This window comes from Panonychus citri, unplaced genomic scaffold, assembly GCF_014898815.1.
Source record: "Panonychus citri isolate SS breed McGregor unplaced genomic scaffold, ASM1489881v1 Contig00005, whole genome shotgun sequence".
Classification (NCBI taxonomy): Eukaryota; Metazoa; Arthropoda; class Arachnida; order Trombidiformes; family Tetranychidae; genus Panonychus; species Panonychus citri.
The window spans coordinates 1-23,354 of record NW_026515410.1 but is presented as its reverse complement, the minus strand read 5'-3'; the positions used below and the strand labels follow the sequence as shown (position 1 = coordinate 23,354).

General features: G+C 30.7%; 1 pseudogene; it reads left to right on the top strand.

Moving 5' to 3' along the window:
- The first annotated feature begins 694 nt into the window (after positions 1 to 694).
- On the top strand, positions 695 to 23,308 carry LOC128388706 (putative uncharacterized protein DDB_G0277255; annotated as a pseudogene).
- The last annotated feature ends 46 nt before the right edge of the window (positions 23,309 to 23,354 follow it).

Here is a 23,354-nt window from a genome sequence, read left to right as displayed (position 1 = left end):
CAAAGAGCGCTTGAACATATGAAAGGAGCTGTTGAGGTTAAACTCGAAAGTTCGAGCCCTCTATCGTGTTAATCGGGAAATAATGTGTGAAAAAACAAGAAAAACTGTTATCAATGAAGTAGTTGATAAATGCTTCACCAGATGGCAACACCAAGCAGAACATTTGGAACATTGGATATTATCCAAGATGCAGAGGTGAACAGGTAGGTGAGAGTGTTGGTGAACAAGCAATAAAATCCAACATGTGAGCAACAACATATTAATAAACTTGATAATATGAAATGTTTCATAATTCTAATCGAACTTGTAACTCAAAGAGAGTTCGCTAGGTGTCACCAAGATGTTTTCGAAATTTTTTCAGACAGAATCCAGAGCTTCTCAAGAGTATTCATGTGACCCATGAATTTGCCATTTATTTGTTAGCAAAATGTTGGAAACCAAGTGTTGCAAAGTGAATTACCTGTTGTACATTTTTAGCTATTAGAACAATTTAGTTTCTTTTTTTTGGTAGTTCGAAGGAATATTTTTTTCCCTTTTCAAGTTTTTTCTTTTTTATATAAAAAAAGTTCTTTTTTCTTCTCTAACTTGAATTTTATACCTTTATTTCTTTAAGAAACAGGGGAAAAAAGTGAAACTAGAATATAAGTTGATCATTTTAACTCAATTTTGGTTAAGAGAAAGAGAGCGAGAAAGTGAGAGAAAAGACCAAAATTCTGGAAAATTATGGGAAATCGAAATGCTACTTCATCATCAGGTGTCTCATCGTACAATAATAGTCCATCAAGGATACAACGTCCATCAAGTGCTTCCTCGTTTCGTAGTTCATCAAGATATCGTTCTGATAGAGGAAGATCATCATCCTCCCTGTCCAATGATTCATATCCACTTTCCACCTTAAATAAACTTCACAATTCTGATGATAGTTCACCTTTAATTAATAAACTTCGTGATAAAGTTGCCTCTAGAATGTTAGGATTTAAAGCTGGAAATGGAAACAGTGAAAATGAACCACCTCATTTTTCATCTCATTCACAGTCAACAAGTAATCTACTCGGTCCAGGAGGTAATACAAGTGCCAACAGTGGACGTTCAAGTGTAAGTGGCCATCGTAATAATAGTGTACAATTAAATGGTCGGCCAAATGATCAGAATTCCGTTTTTCCAAAATTAAAATCCCAATCATCACTTACTAATGATCAACTTACCGCTCACCTAACGGAAGAGGAAAACATATTACAAAAGTTTTCCAAAAGAGGAAGAGTTTCACCGAGAAGCTTCATCGAAAAGGTAAACATTTCATGAGTTAATTTCATTTAGTTCCATATGTTGAATAATCATCCAAGTGAAAAGTAGAGTGAGAAAGATGAAAAAAACAAAGAATTTCCTATTATCATGATTATCAAACTTTTGGAAAGAAAAATGAAAATAAACTTGAAACTTTTATCCGTCATCATCATCATGGTTGAATTATAAGTAATTTCTTAATGAACATCATTGAATATACAATACAATTAATCAATCTTTTCATTAGATGTATCATTCATTCATTTTTCAAAATTCTATCCATGTATCCCCTGGTTGATTCATGGAAACTGTTTTTTGCTTTTTTTGATAGAGAAAGAGAGAGAGAGTGAGTGAGTGAGTCAAGAAATAAAAGTTCATGATAACATTAAATCATGAGGAATCAAATTCAACATTAATAAAACTATTATTATCAATCGAACAGTTTTCTTATTATTTTTTGTTCTTTCTCTCAGTTTTTTTCTCAACTCAAACTCATGGAAAAAAAGATTGAAAGTTTATCAGTTCTTTGATTTGATTTCATTTCATTTCATTCTAATCATCATCATGAAATCATTTTATTTTCCATAAATTTTCAAGTTCTAAGCATAAAATAAATATTATTATTATTATTTTCTCGAGAAAGAGTAAGAGGGAGAGAATTCCGAATGAGAAAGAGGAAATGATAAAATATATATTGAACTGGAATCTGAGCTCATGAGGAATGAATTAAATCTGAATATGATGAAAATTTTACTTTTTCATCCATATGAACATTGACCTAAGGTAAAAAGAGAAGGAGAAAAGAAAATTTAGTTCTAACATAATCTTTTCCATGGAGAAAAATATAAAGAGTATTCACAAGTATTATTGAATTGAATAGATACACACAGTGAAGGGGGAACGAGGAGTTTATGCTGAGTGTGGAGGGTGGAAAATGTGTAGAGTATTATTTTTCTTGTATCTAGAATACAGGGGAGACTCTTAAGAAAATGGGGAAGGTAAAGCTAAAGATGAAGATAAAGTTGTAGATAGAATAGTAAATTTGGTGAAGCATCAAATCAGATTAAGGTTGAATATTGATCTGTTCTCTTCCTTAGCATCAAACCTTTTCATCTTCATCTTTTTTTCTATGTGAGATATTATCAAACTCACTCAGGTTTATCTTTATATAATATAAATGATTGGAGAATAGGAGTTACAAGGTGAGAGAGAGAGAGAGAGAGAGAGAGAGAGAGATGAATGAAAGATATATCGAAAGTCTGAGTTCTTAAGATGAGAATTATTAATGAAATTCCAAAATCATGAAGAGGGAAGATCAATAGGGGAAAAGGGAGAGCGAGAGGTAATGAGCATACAAAAAATTCTATCTTCCTTCAGTTCTCTCTCTCTCTGCTTATCTTTTCGTTATCATCTTGAGCATCTTTTTTTCTGCATCTCTTAAGGTAAAATAAACACCAAATTGTGTGCTATCTAAAAATCAACTTTTGTCTCAATGGTTGTTACTGTGTTCATGATGGTGGTGATATTGTTGGTGTGAAGAGCTTACTAAGAGAAAGCAAATAAAAGATGAGCCTGAAGATAAAAACGATAAATGATAAAGTTTTTCTGGATTGATTAGTTTTCTATTTCGAAAAAAAAAATCAACCAGAAATCGGGAAAATATCCAATATATTGAAACAAAAGTTTCTTTCAGGAGATAATCTTTACTGTTCCTACTCTCAGCTTCTCATCCTCTTTCTTTCCTATCTTCTCTCTCTCTCTCTCTTTCTCTCTCTCTTACTCTTACTCTCAATCTTCAATATGAACTCATGAAAGTAACAAGTTAAAAGGGATAAGTTGAAGATGAGGATGCGGATTGAATTAATAATCAATATCAATAAGAGGATAAAGAGTTAGAAAAGTAATAGAAAAAAAAGTTTCTTCTTTTTTTCATTTGAATTCTGTTTCAATTTCTTCAAAATGAGTAGGAGGTTATTCAGTTATACAAACACATATACACACTCACTGAGTGGGAGTGAATTTATTCCCTGAACACACTAAGCATAATAACCAACTAATATCATGAATTGTATGCTCCATGTATACGATATTAATGATTATCTGAATAAATCATATACTCGATCTCTCTCTCTCTCTATGTTCAATCTACTCGCATCTCTAGACAAATGGAAATTGATTCAAGTTCTAATTTGGAGAGAAAAATATTGTAACAGTTAAACATGATGATGTTAATGAGGATGACAAATTATCACTATGAAAGCAAGAAAAGTTCAGCACACTAATTCAATCGAAACTCGGAAAGTAAAAAAAGTTTTTCTCTTTCTCTCTTCTCTCTTTTTGTAATGTAAAATTTTTCTCGAATTTTGAATGGAAAGAATTGAAGAGGGAAAAAAAAGATAATTATTAAAATCAAACTAATTAACATAATTTTAATTCTAATTATCAATTAATCATGATGAATGGTTAATTAACTCTTCAGTAATCATGACGATTAGGTAAATTCGACCAAAAAAAACAGGGAAAGAGAAATTTAAATAAAAGTTCTAAAAGAATGAGGAAAATACGAAAAAGTTTCGAAATTGTTTACTTTTCTGCTCTACTATTCATCGATTCTGATACAGAATAAAAAGTTCTGATCAATATTTTCTCTCTCTCTCTCTCTCTCTCTCTCTAAAATTTAACACATCCACAATTCCATGTGACACCTTTAATTATCGTCATCATGATAATCAATTGTGGAAAAATTATTATCAAACTATCACTGGATCATTATAATCACTTGATGATGATGGTGGAAAATTACTGATGACAATGGATCATAAACTCTGATGGAAAATTCTGTTACCATCTCATTAAATCTACTATGTTCAATATAATGATTTCTACTTTATCTCTCTCCCTCTTTTCCTCTTCCTCTTATTTTCCACTACCTGGTCAACCTATTGACCACCTCACTGATTCACTATTTAACAATAACCATGTTGTTGATTTATAATTTTCTCTTCTTCCCCAATTTTTGTTCATCACTAATATTATCAATCAAATACAATAACAATGGTAATAATAACTTAAATCCTCGCAACAAACTTGACCAAACAACTTGACCAACTTCAACTGAATCTTATGTTTGGTCACTTCTAACAATGGAAACCTAACCTAAATTTAATTTTCTACTGGCCACCCCTCCCGAACTCTCTCAACATCTCTCATACAACTTGATTGTTTGTTATTAATATAATATTGCTTTTCTTTTGTGATAACTGCTGATTTTATTTTCTGTTTGTAAATTGAATTGAACTGAACTCTTTTTTATTTTATCTTTACTTGGATTTTCTCTCTCTCTCTCTCTGTCTATTTCTTCAAATATTATTTTGTCCTTCATGTTTACTTTTACTTGCTTTCTTTTTTTTGCTCTGCTTGACCATAACTATGGATAACTAAGGCAAATGAAAACTAATTCAAGTGACAAGAAAGATGGACTCACAATTAGTTCACCAACAGCTCAATCACCTTCAGCAAGTGCTCAACTTATTGGTAATTGTCGAACCTGTAGAAAGAAAATACTGACCACTGAGGTTTGCAATTATTGCGATACTTGTTCTGAGCCGATTTGTGAAGATTGTTCATCTTATTCTGATAAATCAAAGGAAAAGGTTAGCAAATAATTTTTTTTTTCATTTTCGAAATTTGGAAAATAAAAACAATAAAAGTCCAACAAATTGGAATAAGACGAAAAACCAACAAACAAACTTAAATATTCATAAAGAAATTAAAATTACTCTGATTTTTGTTTCGTAATTTTTATCGTAAATTGAATTCACTTTAATATTATTGTGCTCAGGGAATAGAAATACATAAAATATGCATGGAATTTACATTATCCTTGAGATGTTTTTTATTCTTCTTTTTCCTTCGAATTCTTTGTATGTCTTTCATGTTCTATTGTCGATTTTGCTTCTTTATAGCTTTGGATGTGTTCATTTTGTCGTCGAAGAGGAACTCAACCTGCAGTCGCAACTTTAACCGAACTTGGACTAACAATTCCTTCCTCTCTTGTAACTGGACGTCGACGATCAACCATCGTTACCATGAAAGACTCATTTCAGGTAAGAAGAAAATTGTCTGTCGTTTTTGTTGCACAAAAGTTTAACTGTACCTTCGAACTTTGAATTACATAGAATCAGAGACGGCCTTCAAACATTGAGACCACAACTGATCGTTCAGCGGTTGTTGACTTGAAAAGTGAACTCACTCTTAGAGCTCCAGGTTTAAACCATCAACAGGGTATTCAATTAATGCAACATTAACGGGTCGATATGATGCTACATCAGGGCGCAACTTTATGTCCACTTCGGGAGGATTAACGACCGGACAACAGCCTCAGAGACGTTACTCTTCAATCGTAGTGTCTAAAACTCGATATTCTTCAGCTGAAGGTTTAGATGAAAGAAGAACCTCTGATGAGGCTATTCGAAGTGTCTCCGCAATGAGCGATGGTCTAAAGCGTAACGAAATTGATCAATTTCGATCTCGTGATGGACTATTACCCATTATTGGTAATCAACCGTTGACAGGTAACAATATGATGATCAACCCAAATCATTCTGCTCTACCAAACGAGACTATTCAATCTTCAGGTCGAGTTTTAGGAAAATCGTTTTCAGCCTCAGATAGTTCACTCGAAGATTACATTATGGACTCTACAACATTGGACAGTTCACAACAATTTGGAGCCAATAGTGATCTTAGTACATTGAAAAGACGTCGATCTCAACGGTCACGGTCAGTTCATCAAAGTGCTCGTAAGCTGGTTAATCCAGATGAACTCTGTGATCCATCAAATTTACATAATCAACAACAAAATCCACATAATCACCTTCAGTATAACCCCGGCGGCAGTTTAACTAATACACCAACCCCACCCTCAGTAATTTCCTCTCATTATAATCCCAACAGCAACACGAACAACAACAATATGTTAGGCTCAACTAATCCATTAATCTGTGCTTCTTATGGTGCAATCAATAGTTCAGAAAGTTCATCATCATGGGAACCTGGTGGTAGGATTGGAGGAGTAGGAATAACAAAGCGAAACAATCAAAATAATAATAATAACATTTACAATTTACCAATTATTTATAATGAGAATAATGCTAACTATCATCATAATATGAACAATTTAATTAACAGTGGAAGCAGTGGTAATGGTGGGGGAGGACTAAATTCATCAAATACTAACAGTAATCTTAATGGTTTACGTCATATTGCCTCTGATGTTGCTTTGTATACTCCATCAACAACTGACCTTAACAGACGTAAAAGTGATTCACAGTCTTCAGAATTTTCAGATATTCGTATACCCTCCCACCTCAGGAATCAATGTCACCCTCATCACCCGATTTTCAAGATCACCAAGAGAATCAGCAGATTCAGATATGCTTGGATTACGTGAGTACATAACATTTTACTCAATCAAAAACAGAAACAAAAAGCAAAACAATCAAACTCAAAACTCCACCTCACAATTTATACTTTTACTCCTCATGCACACACACACTCACTCACTCACTCACTCACTCTCTTTTCTTGAAGCAAATAATTAATAATAGTCACAATAACGATGATTAGATTTCCACTTCCGTGATGTCTTTCTCAGAATCATTATATTGTATAATGATGATGAAGAAACAGCAAGAGAAAAATAGTTGAAAGAATGAAAAAAAAACTTACCACCCTCATGAGATTATTATTATGGTGAAAAAATTACGAAAATGAACCAAAGAACTTTTTCTCCTCGAACTCTTCCTCTCTTCCTCTCTCTCTTTCTCTCTGGAACTTTTTTTATTCCCCTTCGCCTAATTTTTATTCATTTTCCAGGTCATAATCAACCACCAAGCGTAGCTCATGTTGACATTAAGCCATCAGAAAGTGTAAACTTTGTGATACCTTTTACTTACCTCGACAATCAACCTTATCCTTTTCTCCCTCTTCCAATCATCATCATCTTGACACATTTATCACCTTCTCCATCCTCATTATCAATACTAAATTATCAACAGAACCATCATCCAGAAAACCGTTATCATCTTCATCCTTCATCTACTCGGCATATTATAACTCAATCAATATATAAGGTAGAAATATAAAGATGATAACTCATTATTATCATTATCAAGTATTTGTAATGATGATAATGATTCTGTTTCCTTTCCAGTTTTAATCATCATCATCAACTAAACTGATGAAGAAGATGATGACACAATAATATAAGAATCATCATCATTTTCACCCTCATTATCATCACAATTATTATTATTATTATATCAATAATAGAGATAATTTTATCAATATAACTTTAACTCACTATCACTTATCATTATAACTCCTACAATCATCATCATCTAAAAGATGATGAGGTTCAGTCTATCAATTCAATGTATTAATCAACATCATGTTATATACTCACAATGAGACACATGATGATAGCCACCGTTGATTTGATAATAATAATAATGATGATAATATACTTACCTTTTTAATGAGTCACAAACAATGAAATGTTTATTACTATAATTGATATATTAATACACTAAAATTGCAACTCAACCTTTCAAGTTAATCATCATAATCAATGTTATATTAATATATTTATCATCATTATCATCAATGTAGCTGTAAAATGATACCAAGTTAAAGTGAATCAAATCATTCCCACTTCTTATTGATTCTGATAATTTGTTCAGATGTATTAATATTTACACTGAATTGATTCAGTTCCAATAGGTAAATCCATTGTCACCTAGTTTTTTTTACCACCAAATGATTATGTTTATCACTAGTTACCTAGTTTTCCTGGTTGTGAATATATATTGATTGATATTTACATTCTTATCTTCATCTCTCTCTCTCTCGCTCTCACTCTTCCATTCGTTATCATCATCCTTGCATTTACATCATCAAACTTTTCTGTCTTCATCTTATTACCTTTTTGCATTTTCTGGTTTCTTGAATGTCACACATTTTATTTACCTTTACCTTCATCATCATGTTATTTATCATGATTATCAACGATTTTATTTCATTCTAAATCATGTGTATTATTTATGTTTCCATGTTAAATTATCATCATGGTTCACAAACTTTTCTCTATGGTTATATCATCACCAGCAAGAATATTATTATTACAATTTTTTCTTCTCCCAAAATTTGAAAACTTTTTTTTTCTTTTTTTTTCACTTGCAGTTCGATCTATCGATAAATAGCTAAAGTTGATCATGAAGATGATGAAATAATTTCCTCCTTTCAATCATCAATTCTTTTTTTTGTTCATTCTGATTTCTTTCCACCATAATATTGATCATCAATCTCATCAGAAAATATTTAAACATTTTCCTTTCTCTCTTTACACCAGCAACAATTGGACCTTTACCAACCCAAAGGCGATCCATACCTTCAGTATTGGTGGACAATGGTGCTGTCGATAATCACCATTTAACCCTCAAGGATTGTTTCCCCCGCCGGTCAAGCACTGGACGAGCATTACCAAGAATACCATCAGAACAGGTAAGATGAGTCTTTGACTTCTCTTCTTTTCAGACAAAAAGTAGAAAATTTCTGAGAATCCAAGAGTCAAAGTTTCCAAAACCCAAATTTCTGCTCAATATATAAATATAATATTAACGACGAAAATAATATTAATAACAAGACGGAGAAAAACCATAAATTATTAAAAACTTTTCGAACTTGATATTTTCTTCTCGAACTTGTTAAAAGAACAAAAAAGAAAGTTTTTTTGTTTCTTTCTCTGAATACATAAATTTTCATTCATATGTAACTCAATGTATACTTACCATGTAATTTTCAATTCTGTCCTCAGAGAGTTACAGTTTCATATGAAAAGGAGGTAAAAGTTATCAATATTTACAAGTCAATTTATTCAAAGTTATCAAATATTATCTGTAATAAACTCAAAGTATGCAATATCAGATAACCAGCCCCACCCTCTTACCTGTGTCATCCTTCAACTCCCTTGTCTCTTTCATCATCAGTATCATCATGATAGTCTCACAAACAAAACTAATTTACCCTCTGGTATAGTTTTCATTTTATTACCTATGACAATTTGATTATGTCATCATGATGATGATGATAATCATTTTATCTTCATCATTAGAAGAGGAAATTTCATCACTCTTTCCACAGGTAGACATGATAAACTAATATGATGCTGATGATGATGAAGAAGATAAAAGGAAAAATGTATCAATACCTAATAATGGGAAGAAATTGTTGATAACATATTGTAAAAGAAAATGAAAGTAGAGAAAAAAAAAGAATTTTTTTTCCTTCTACTTTTCTTGCTTCTTCCAATTTCTCCTGACAATCATGTCAGTCAAGTGGAGGTGGAAAAAAATGATGAGGATGGAGAAGGAGTGGTTGAGAGATGAAGAGGCAAATATTACGATTTATTTGTTCTCTTTCTTTTCTCTCTTCTTCTTTCATCATCTTCATCATTTCTCTTAGTAATAATCATTCAGATCTTTTACCTGAGTGATAACAAGAAACTTTTTTTTTGTTGTTCTTTCGTCGATATAAATAAACAATAAGAACGATTATCATCACATATCATTTAATCGTGATAATTTCATAACACTTTCCATCAAGATGAACAACTGAATCATGTGAAAGATTAACTTTCAATTTTGTATCTTTTTTTATTTGTATTAATATAAAAAAAAAGTTTTCATGATGATCATTTGAATTTAGTTAATGATTTTCGAGTTCATTAGGAATTTGAAATTATCTCTGTTTGAGTGCAACTATTATAATAGGTTAATAGATTCTGTGTGAGATAAATTTTCATTCATGATAATAATCATATTAACCTCTTGCTGGTTAAATCAATTTTATTGATTATAATTTGACTATTAAACAACATCAACGATAAATCATGAATTCAGTCAGAATCTCAATTGGTTAATTGATTGTTCATTATGATTATCGTTTCTATGATGGATAAATATTCATCGGTGGTGATTCATTTCATGAAGATGAGCAAATGAAGTGAGTGAGTGAGTGAGAGAGAGAGAGACAAAGTTGGAAAGGTAGAAAAATCGATTGAAAGCTATTTAATCACATGAAATCAATCTCTTCATCTTTTTCCTTCTTCTTCTGCTTCTTCTTTCACATCATTATCATCCACCTTTAGTCATCATCTTCATGGTCTTTCTTTTACTCTTTTCATGGTGATTTCATGAAATGTCTTATTTTTCCTCATTCTATCATGTCTTTCCACCATCATGGTTATTCAGGTTGTTAGAAAAAAAAGTTTTTAATGTCTCCAGGGATTCTTAACGTATGATAAGAATCTTTAAAGAACTCAATGAAGATAAAGAAAATGATTATCATCATGTTCACCATCACCATCATCATGAAAGTACACTTTATCTTTATCATTTTGAAATCGTTTCATCTTTAGCCTTCTCATCATCTTTTTCAGATTTTCTCTCTCACTCTTTTACTATTCGTTGTATCTTTATTTGCTAGTAAAGTTGTACTGGTCAGTATCATCATGACCAGTAATCATTTATCACCCATTTATTGACCACAAAATCTTTATGCCTCATCTTTATCTCTCTCTCTCTCTCTCTCTGCTTATTTTTACCTCTTCACCTTAAACATTTCATTCATCTTTTCATGTCAAGTTATATTATTTTCATTATTACCTAAAATCATATTGTACTCGAAAATGGTGGTATGAGATTCTGGTCAATTGATAAACTACAATGGACTGACCATTACTCTCTCCCTCACTCTTTTCTCTTTCGGTTTAATGAACAATACATAAAACTACCCACTCAACTCCTTTTCATCTTCTCTCTCTCTCTCTCTTAATACTTTTCTATCCTCTTGGTCATCTTTTTTAATAAATAGACAACTAATATCTTATGTGTACATTTTCATAGAAACTCATAAATCGCCGTAATTATTGACCTTAGTACCTTTTAGTAGATAATGATGGTAATAACTTATATCATCTACTGAACATCATTTTTTTTTGATATACTCTCGAAATCATAGTTATTTCATCTTCAATCATCAATCATTATCATCACTCAGATCATCACCATCATCATCATAATAATAATAAGCATCAGAAACAATCTGATCAGATTAACTTTACCAAAGGTTGCGAAAGACTAACAATCAACAGATTAAGGTCACAATCAATGTAGTTGAAAATAATAATAAATTCTAATCCCAATACCAGAGAATCAATTCTTTCTCATAATTCAACCAGAATTCCGATAATCATAATAGTAATAAAAAGATCATGAAAGTTTGGATGGAAATATGAACATGAAAAAAAGTCTAGACACAAAATGATAACTTTCAAAGGTTAATAATAATATGATCACAATACGATAATCAATCAGAACCAGAGATAAAATTTAATTCCAATCGGAATAATTTAACGAGAAAATTGAACAAGCAAAAGTATTAAAGAAAATTCACCTACAAGGATTAATCGTCGCTCCAATAAGTTAATTGTTGTCAACTGTGTTTCATAACAATTAACACTATGATTATGATGTTGACATATTATCACTAATCAAGTTAATCATTGTATAGCTATTATTATTTTCATCATCATATCCAGTGGGAGTTAACGGTAATATTATCATCATCATGAAGATAATCATCAATGTGCAAAATGATTTAACCTTATAATGATTATAATCTTTTCCCTTGTAATTGTTTGTTTGTTTGTTATTGTTTTCATTTCTTTGGTCAGTTAATTGTCCAAATTTAGTAAATAATAAGGGTAAACCATTAAGGTGAGTTAAGATAAATTGTTCACAGATTAACCTAAATGATGAACCATCATTAAGCAAACTGATGCTGAAAATAATGATTATAATTATGTAAACTAATATATAATTGACCATTAACTTAATTATTATCGGTTTAAATTGATTCTTATTTAATATTAATTAGAGTTGATTAAATAGAAACTAATTGTTTGAACTGGTTCAATTTAGTTTGTTCATTATAACCCTGAGTATCTCACTATTAGAACTGTCCATTAGTTGTAATACAATAAATATCTACAAACTGACCAACACACTTTAGTGAAATGAAAAAAAAGTTTTCAATTGATTGAGTAAATTAATCTCATGTTGTATTTACTGGTGATAGAAGGGAGTAAAACCAATCAACTGGACAGAAATGGTCAGTTCACTTTAATCCAATGTCCAACATTTATATATATTATTATCTTGCCAAGAGAAAGTAATTATAATGCAAAAGTTAAATCAACAATTAAGTTAATCTGTTTAGCATGTGAATCAACTACTCTAACTGTACTTTTCGAGGAATTAAATTGTTAGAACTTTTCTCTCTCTCTCTCTCTCTCTCTCTCTTCATCTAATTTACATGTTACCAGGTTACCAGGGTATCAGTTTAGTTACACAGGTAGTTGAGTATTTTTCCTACCTTGATACCTCTCTCTCTCTCTCTCTCTCTCTTCCACTTACCACCTTCTTATTATTGGCCATTTACCTGATTGAGCTACAAGTTTCCTTGGTCATGATGTTAATCAGTTTATCCTTTTGGTTTTCATACCTTTTTCTAGTCTCGGTCAGTTGTTTATCTCCAGTAGTTAATTTGTTTTCATTTTCTGGTCAAATTACAAGGTTAATATTGATATTACAGCAATCTCATATTATTTAATCTTCTATCATAATATATAAGAGTGAAACTTACAGTTAGAGAAGTAGTTACTTGGAAAAGGAAGTTAGTATAAGAACCGGATATCGGTGAATTCAGAGGATTTCTGATAATGAGATAAAATGTAGAAGAAGAGGAAGAGAAAGAAAAAGAAAGGATGAGAATATAAAAGAGAAAAGGCTTTTACCATGTTTAATGCTTGTCCATACGATGAGAATGATAATGATGATGATGAAAAGTGGGTGGAAGGAGAGAGAGAGAGAGAGAGAGAGAGAGAGAGAGAGAGAGAGAGAGAGAGAGAAGAGAGAGAGAGAGAAATAGATAGATGGGTGTTAAAGATGCTAAAAGGTAAAAATACTTAAAAGCAATAAAAGGTTACCTGTTTCCTTTTCTCTCTTTTCCTTTTTCATCTTTCTATCATCTTCATCTTCATCTTATATACTTAACTGGAAAAATGATATTGACTTAATGTTGAAAAGTTAATATTATCGATCAGATGAAGAAAAGTCTTTTCCTCTTACTTTTACATTTTCTTTCTTTCTGTGATGATGATGCTCTCTACCTCTCCCCTTTCTTCCTCTTATATCATCATCATTATCTTTATCATCTCATCTTTTCCCTCATGTAAAAGGTCCAGTGGGGTTGTAGGTCACGTTGCAATTTCTTTATAATTCTACTTTCACATTTCAATGAATAAGAACTATCTTCATCTCTCTCTCTCTCTCTCTCTCTCTCTCTCTCTCTCTCTCTCTCTCACTCAATCCTACTTCATTTCTCACTCATATACTTTTATCATATTACAGCATTACCATCACCACTACCACCAACATCATCATCATCATAATATCATCATTTTCATGCTCTTTGATCATTGAATTTGCGTAGGTAGAAAGTAAAAGGTAAGAGTAGAATCCAAAAATTGAGAGAAAGATTTTTTATTATCCCTTCTGTTTATTCAATAACATAGAAAGATAAAAAAACATGAAGAATGTTCTGAATGAATATGAGAATTTTTGAGAAAATGAGCATTTTGAATGATGATGATGGTAAAAATGATGAAGAACAAAATGAAAAGATTATCAATAAGGTAAGAGGAATGAAAACAAAATCCTGCTAAGAATTTATGGAATAAGGTAAACTGAACACTGGTTAGAACTTAGAATCCAAATGATTGAAATGATGAGGGTAAACATGATGAAGAAATTTAATATCATTATATAATAAGAAATGATGATGACATAAAGATGATAAAATCTGCGCCATCTACAGATAAAAATCACCATGAAAATGGCAGAAATCGAGTTACCTGTTGCTATTAGTTACAATCATTTTCCATCTTACATATTCCAATTGAAGGAAAATCATTTCATCTCTCTCTCTCTCTCTCTCTCTCTCTCTCTCTCTCTCTCTACTCTATCACTTTTTCTCTCTAAATGTAAACATTTTCCATCTTCATCTCTTCGTCCTTTTCATCTTCATCTTCATCTTCTAATGTTTCTTTTATTCATTTTTCCTTTTAACCTTTAATATACTTTCACATTGCATATAATATATACATGTACTTTTCCACCTTTCAAAGCAAAAAAAATCATCATCACTCTTGACACTCTTACTCTTTCATTCATCATCATCTTGTACATATTACTTTGTATTTCTCATCTTCATGAGCTTCAGAACATTATATCCAATTGTTTAAAGTTTTCCTTTTGTTTTCTTATTCTCAATTCCATTTACTATTCCTAATCCAATTCAGTTTTAATAGTACACAAAAAAAACAGAAATGATGAACGATGAACTTTCAATAAAGACAACAACAAACTTTAGCTCCTTGATTTCTGGTTATCTTTGCAAATCTAAATCCAAATGTTTATCTCTCAAAAGTATCTTTCTACCTCATCATTATCCACACCCAAAGGTTTATCTTTTCATCTTCATCCCTTGATATTAACATCATTAGCTGAGAGAGAGAGAGAGAGGGAGATAGGGATGTGTAAACTGGTGGAAGATTTTTTTGTATATTGTTCAATTCATCATGTTTCATGGAGGTGGAAAAAGTAAACTGTGGTTACATACTTGTTATACAATTTACCTTCTCTCAAAAACCACTACGGTTTCGGGGTGGAAAATGATGATGAAAATTATAATGACGATGATGAGGATGATTAGGTAGATCATTTCTCTTCTCATCATCTTGGCACATTTATTTCTCTCTCTCTCTCTCTCTCTCTCATTCCTTTTTTTTTCTTCACTTCTTCCTTTTCAATTTTTTACTCTTGAAACGACTCTTAATTTTTTTCTTTGCTTTCTTCAAGCTTATACCATGAACATTCAGCTCTTCAGGCAATAATCTTTAGCAATCTTACATCTTGAAAGAATTTTCATCTTATTGTTCACCATCATAATAATTATGAAAACTGAACAAGGAAAAAAGCTCAAGATTCAAGTCAAAAAGTTTGGAGTAGTTGGTGGTGACGGTGGTGAGATAAAAAGAGTGGTAAAAAAAAGTTCTGATTATGATGAATCGCTTTTTAATTACAAGCTAATTGAGATCAATCTATATAATCTTTTACCTTTGTAGTTGCACTAATTATTTGATCAAAATCATTAATTAAATGAGCTTTTGATCAAATTAAAACTAATTAATCAACATTAACGGATAGAGGGAGAGAGAGAGTGAGAGTGAGACATTTTGACTCTGAGTTTAGGTACGAATAAATTTTGCTCGAGTGGAAAAGTGAGAATAAAAAAGAAACAAGAATTCATGAATTTCTTGATGATTATGATTGAAACTCAGATGAAGTTTTCCATCAGTAATGGTCAAAAGTTCAACGTTAATGATGAAAGTTTTTTTCTCTTTCCTTTAGTTTTTGGTGAAAGAATAATTTTCCCAACAGATTTGATAATTTCTCTTAGTTTCTGGTTTTATCAAGATATTTTTAAGCTCCAGAATTTCAGAGAATCCAATTGATGCATGAGATGATTATTAAAGTGAGAATATTGATAAACATGATGATTTTAATTATGATTTAATTGAATTTGGTGAGGAAGAAGAAAAGAACAGAAAATTTTCTTCTCTTTTCTCTTTTTCTAATATTTAAAATGCTTCAAGGTGTTTGAAAAGTTTTTATTCCAGCTTCATGGTAATATTTACAGGAGAAAATAATGATAAATACTCAGGGAGGGTAAAAGAGAATGGCAAAGATTCTGGAAACTCATTTATTCTGGTTGATATTTTGAATGAATTTCACATGATAAAAATGATAATTGTTTCGTCAGAATGAGTAATGATATATAAAGATAATATCATTGAAGAGAGAGAGAGAGAACCAGTATCAGGTAGAGAATCAAGAAAGGTGAGTAGTGGGTGGAGGATAAGAAGAGAATATAAATTTTCATTCTCTCTCGAAAATGTTTACCTGTTACTTTCAGTTTTCTGCTCGAGTATCTCATTGAAATCTATTAGAACAACAAAAGTCTCATCATCATGGTAAACTGGGTCATCTTCATAGCTCTACTCACCTGAAAACTCACCTTGCTGTAAGCACATAATAATTTTTCCCCCTAAATTCCAAGTTGACTGAATAATCATCATGATGATAAATTATTTTACTAAAACCTTGATTCATGATGGTGATGATAAAGATGATGATATGTTCATATAATAAAAATTTTGTTATTCTGTCAAAACCCTCACTCCAAATTCACTCCTAAATTTTAGGCTCAACTTTCAACAACAATTAGATCTGGGTTCATGATCATCATGAGGGTGATGATTAGTATCATGATAATTAACAATTTATTGAACATTACATGATAACAATTTGATTTGGTTCAGTTATTATTTGACTGGTTTATTTTTCTATCGATTCTGAATAAATCATATGAGACATGAGAAATCATCAACCATGATGATGGTGGAAAGTTAACAATTGATTAGTTCATTTTCATTAATAATCAAATGAATATTTGCTCAATTTCATAATTAATATCACAACAATCAGCAATATTCAATGAATAGAACCGTCACCAAGTAATCAGCTTATAATTTTGAAACTTTCCATGAAAACTTGAGAGTTTTTTTCATCTTTACCATTTCAAGTAAGAAAATAAGTTCATGTTACAAGTTGAGAAAATTTTTCTCCTGAAAATTTCCTCTTGGAACTTTACTTAAACATCATGTTATCTTAAAGGAAATAATTAGAAAAGTTCAAATAATAAGCTAACCAAAAGTTCATGATACATGATTCAGGGTTAACATAAATATGTATTCATTGAATAGATACCAAAAGAAGGGATTTTATTAATAATTATCAGGATAGATTTTCGTGAATTTTGATGATAAATTTAATCAACTGAATTTAAATTAAAGATAAAAATTAGCACACAATTGAAATTATGAATACGTTTAGTTAACACAAATTCATTTATAACCATATATAATATACAACATCCTCCTCCTTTTTATTACCAAACAACAAGAGTTACCATGATGCTGCATGATAATAAATGATGATAATTTCAAATTCTGAATGAATGAACACTGAACAATGGGTTGAAAGTGTATGTATATTATATAAACGTAACAACAGTAAAAGTAATAATATTATAATACAGGGTGGATAGAATTGAGAGAAAAAATCATATTAACATGCCAACATTTGAGTGTGTGAATTCAGGGTAATACAAGAGTAACACAAAGGCAACACAACAACAAGGTTGATGAGGATGATAATTCAGATAACAACTGAACAAAGGATGAGAATGATGATAAAGAAGAAGAAAATTATTAGTAAAAATGAAATGTGATAACATTGAAACCGGATAAGAATAGTAAATCGATAAGTTCCAAAGTCACGCATTCTCAGAGGAAGGTAGTAATTCTTGTAATAATAATACTCAGAAGCATCAGAATCTCAGGTAGATAGAAAGTGGAAAGAAAAGGAGAAAAGAAGAAAGAAAGAAAGAGAGAGAGAGAGACTGTGGGTAGGTGGGTGAGTAGTAGTTGTAGTTTTGAGGATTGAATGTATTTTTTATTATCCTTTCATATATTTATTCCTGAATCTTTACCTCCCTCATCATCTTCATTTTCATCCTCATCATGATCATCATCAACTACAAACATGCTGACTTTTAGATAAGAGCATGAGTAACCTTTTAATATTATTAATATTATAACAAACTAATATTAACATCTCACCATCTTTCTCTCCTTTTCTCCCTCACTTACTCACTCAATTTATACCTTTTTTCCGTTTTCCTTTTCCCGTTTCTCTCTCTCTCTCTCTCTCTCTCTCTCTCTCTTTCCACCTCCCACCCTGACTTTGATTCCAAAGAAGGCAGAAAAAAATAACACTGTAGATTCAGAATCACCATGAAATGATGAGTAAAAAACAACTTGATAAGATGAACATCATTTTACCTCCAATGGTAAACATTAATCAATTTCATTTTCACTTCTAACTCTCTTCTTGTACTTCATCACTTTTCCATCTTCATTGACACCGCCAGCACCCACTTTACACCTTTTACCTCCTCTCCATTCCCATTTCCTCTCTCTCTCTCTCTTTCTCTCTCTGATTCTCTCACTTTCTCTTCTTGATCTCTTGGGAGCGATGAAATCAACAGTTTTTTTCTTCTAAACTCAAAAAAACTGTCATTTCTATTCTGTGATACTTTATCTCTCTCTCTCTCTCTCTCTCTCGCAGAATTTTCTTCTCATTCAATATTACTTTCATCTCTCTTACCTCCTTCCCTGCTGAACTTTCATCTCACTCATTCACTTGATAGAAAGGGTGATACATTGACAATTTCAAAAACTTTTTCAACTTTTTTCACTTCTTTCGTCTTTTTTTTCATCTTAACTTGATTCATCGTCAAAGGTTGACAGAAAATCGTTAGAACTCAGTAGCTTCGAGCGTAAAGCTGAAATTCGAGAAAAGAAAAAAAAAGTCTTAAACTTCCACCAAATAATATATATACTAGAACTTCCTATGGATCATGATGATTAAAATGAAGATGAGGATTATCTTGTTCAATCGATCAAGATAAATGGTAAAGATTTTCCCACAAACAAACAGAGGATATTAACAAAAACCTTACATATCAATTCAAATATAATTAATACATTCGGATTCTAATTGTTATAATCAATTGAGATAAAAACAATTGGATCAAGATAAAAATAACTGTTAAAGATACATAATCCATTTCGGATTATCTTTTAATCAACTTAAACTAATTAAAAATAAAGCAGAGAGAGAGAGACAGAGATTAGTTTCTGAGGTAATTGGTTAATCTTTCGTTAATCATTTTCCAATCACGATGATAAGTAATATAAATTGAACTGAATGGATCAATGAATTTTAGTCTTTTCTCTTTCTATTTAGATTATAATTATTGTTATTGAATAAAAATAATCTGTAGATTAATAATACATATTGACCATTCACTCAAAAAGAAGAGAAAAAAAAAAGTTTCAAGTTGATAATATTTTTATACATGAATGAAAAACTGGTCAAGTCCAACAATGACCCTGCCCGAATTGGACATACACGCAATTCAAGTCCGGAAGTTTCTGGTAAACTGATTAACCTGATTAGATTCACTTTCCAAATGTCCACCCACTTTACCCCACCCTGATTCCTAATTAGCCATTTAATCATTCAAACAAAATCATTAATCTGTTTCCTTGATTTCTTCCTGTGTGTATGTGTGTGTGGATTCATCAGTCACCAACAGAAGCAAAGAAAAAAAAAAGTTAAAAACAACATCAAGACAATAAAAGGTCAATCAACAACATCTTAACTATTATAATGTATCTTGACCATTATGTTTCATTGAAAATTGATCCCATGATAATGGTGAATATCTTGAAATATATTCAGAATGATGATGACGAGGAAACTGAATTTCAATGATATTAATATATGTGTATATATACATTATAATATACAGTAGCCAAATGTTAATATGTATGATGGGATAAAGTAAATGCAATTTGAATAAAAACATAAAAACAGCATTGACCAGGTTATTGTAATCGTCAGTAAATTGTTGTGTTGAGAAATAATAATTTGACTCATGAGGAAAATTATTATTATACAATTTAGATTTGAAACCTGGTCAGTTGATGTTGTTGTTGATGTCGATGGTGATGATGATGATGATGAGAATGATGAAAGGCAAGTGATTCAATCATGTGTACATGTGAATGTGTATTGTTAATATAAAAAGGATTGATTGAGTTACTCACATTGGTAGTGGACACACACACATACACAAGGTGACCACTCATGGGAAAGACAAGAAATGAATCACAAATGAATTCGATCAAAATGAATCAAAAAATCATTTCCACCTACTTTCACACACCTTTCTCTCTCTCTCTCTCTCTCTCTCTCTCTCTTCTTTGAGTCTTTGACAGACACATCATCAACCCTACAACCACCCAATGAAATCAATGACCAATGTTGACCATCATCATCGTCATCATGATGGCGATGATGGAACTCTTTTTTTTCTATCAATCTTGTGAATCATTTGTAGAGATAATAGTAAACAATACTTATGACCAATCTGTTGACCAGTTGAAAGGATGAACCAAAAAAAAGAAGACAAAAAATAAAATGGACCAAATGTTAATGTGCTTGGTCATTATTTGAGAATATTAATTACACTGGTCAGTGAAAAGTATTGTTTTGATCGTGTGACCGAGATGAAAAGGTTCCAATGACTTTTTCTTATAAAATTCATATTCAATTTTACCGTTAGAATGTAAAAAACTATCATGAAAAAAAAGGTAAACATGTAAAAGAGACAACCAGGTAAATCATAATGAGTTTCATGAATTGAATCATGTTGAATTTCGTGAAGATGATACTTGTTGGAGAGAGAGAGAGAGACAATTGATATTCAGTGTTGTTCAGTGAGCAATTTATAACAGATTCAATTGGTTGTGTATAAGTTAAATGAGTCAATCATTTTGCTTTTCTTATTCTTTCCTTTTCTTTACCTTGTTTTACATTCTACAGGGAGAGAAAATTGAAAATTCTGTGAACAAAACTGTGAATACCCTCCCAATGAATTTTAGTACATGTCTTATATTATATTCGTAATACTTTAAATAACTTACACACTCTGTAAATGTTTCTCACTCTCTTATAAATCATAGTCTCTCCCTGCTAATACTTGTATCTTCATCATTGAATTCATTGAATCCTTTTCTTTATATATATTCAACATTGGAATCAAATTTACTCATCTTCATCCTGGTGTAAGTGATTGGTTAAACCAATTGTAATAGAAAATGATTATCACAGCAACAACGATAACAACAATAATATTAACGACAACAGAACTACATTAATCTGGATCAGAACTTTTTTTCCCACCTTATATATACTTAATCACCTTGTATACTTTTATTTAAAACTTTTTCAATTGCTCATCAGGTATTATCATTATAATACAATATCCGATTTATTGATTTAATTGTAGCCTCAATTTATATATTTGTAATTGAATTATTGTAAAAATGAACCAATGAAATAAGTAATGATTACATTGATTGATCATGATGATTATTACTTATACACTTATGATTGTTATTTAATCGTAAATTGTTTATATTAAATTACCTTTTTTCTTCATGATGATCAGGATGAACATTTGATTGGTAATAGGATTGATATTAATAGAAGGCTGAGAAAAAGATTGACAAGTTTGTGGTGGAAAAGTTTTCATGGTGGAGAAAAATTCTTGGAATTCTGAAGAAAAAAGAAGCAGAAAAAAATATAATCTAAAGATAACTTTTCTTTTCTTCATTACGTTCCATGAATCAACTATCCACCTACACTATTCCACTGACCATTGGTCAAGATTAACTTCTTAATTTGTTTAAGAATCAATAAATATTAGAAAAGTCAAACTGTTAGAATTAAAGTAAATTGAATTAGATTAGATAATAATGATAATCATTTCGAACATCTCATCGAATATGTTTAGAACTTTGTTATAAATTGTTTTCTCTCTCTCTCTCTCTCTCTCTCTCAAATTATCGTATTATTCATATATTGTTCATATGATATTGAACTTTATCACGTTAGGAAAAGTATATACGATTCCTAATTTCACCTTATTCTAATGATATCTATCTCGTGATTAACTTTGATTTGTCACAATAATATATTAACAATCAACGTTGAATGAATTGTGGAAGGTTACAATTATCATCATGATCATTTTTCCATGATTGTTGTTGATTTAATTCGAATAATGATGATGATATAAAGGAGAAATAAATCTAATAAAGAGAGAGAGAGAGAGAGAGAGAGAGAGAGAGAGAGAGAGAGAGATTTTTCTCTCGAACTCAGAACTGATAATAATTTCGAATAAGAAAACAAAAAGTTCTTAACATGATATCACCATTATCGTTCATTATTTTTCCCACCATTAACCATTGAAACAGATAAAGGATCAGGAATTATCATCATTATCATCGTTGTCATCCTAATCTTTATCATCTACAAGAAAATCATGAAGAAAAAAAATCTAAAAGTATCCAATCAATTTTATCACAAACTAAACCAATTATTGATTTGAATCTAATATTATCAACATGATTTGTTGATTATTATTGTTGTTCAAGCAGTTGGGTGTGAACAAAATCCTATTATTATCATGATACTCATAGAAGAGAGAGAGATGATGATGATGATATGATATATCAAAATGAGAGAAAAATATGATTACATGATAATTTGTGATTCCAAATTTAATATTATTATACACAATCGAGATTTAATCATGACTATAATCTAGTGATTAAAATGATTAAGGCTAAAATTAAATGTAATTGGTATTACGTTTACAAATATCAATTAACTTTAATTATAATTGAGTCTCAATCAGATTAATCATAATGATTATCATGTATTTATTATAATTAATCAAGTGATTATAATATTCATTATAATTTTTTCTGTTCCCTTCCAAGTGATAATTGTAAAGATTGTCTAATAATCATTTCAGTTTCTAGTCTGATTTTTATATCTATCATAATATAATAATAATAATAATAATAATTAGATGGAGATAATTAATTATTTAATATTGTTTCTTTTTCTCGTCACTTAAATATATACTATTCTAGTCTCGAAGTTTACTCGAATTACCCCAGGACGAACCCTTAGTACACATTCACTTGATTTACCGAACACTGATCAGCCTCAGAGACGAGCATCGGCCCCGGAGGGCGAAAATATCACCATTGTTATTGATGACGTTGATTCGGCAGGTAAGTGATTAATCTTATTTTCCACCTTAATTGTGTTAACTCAATT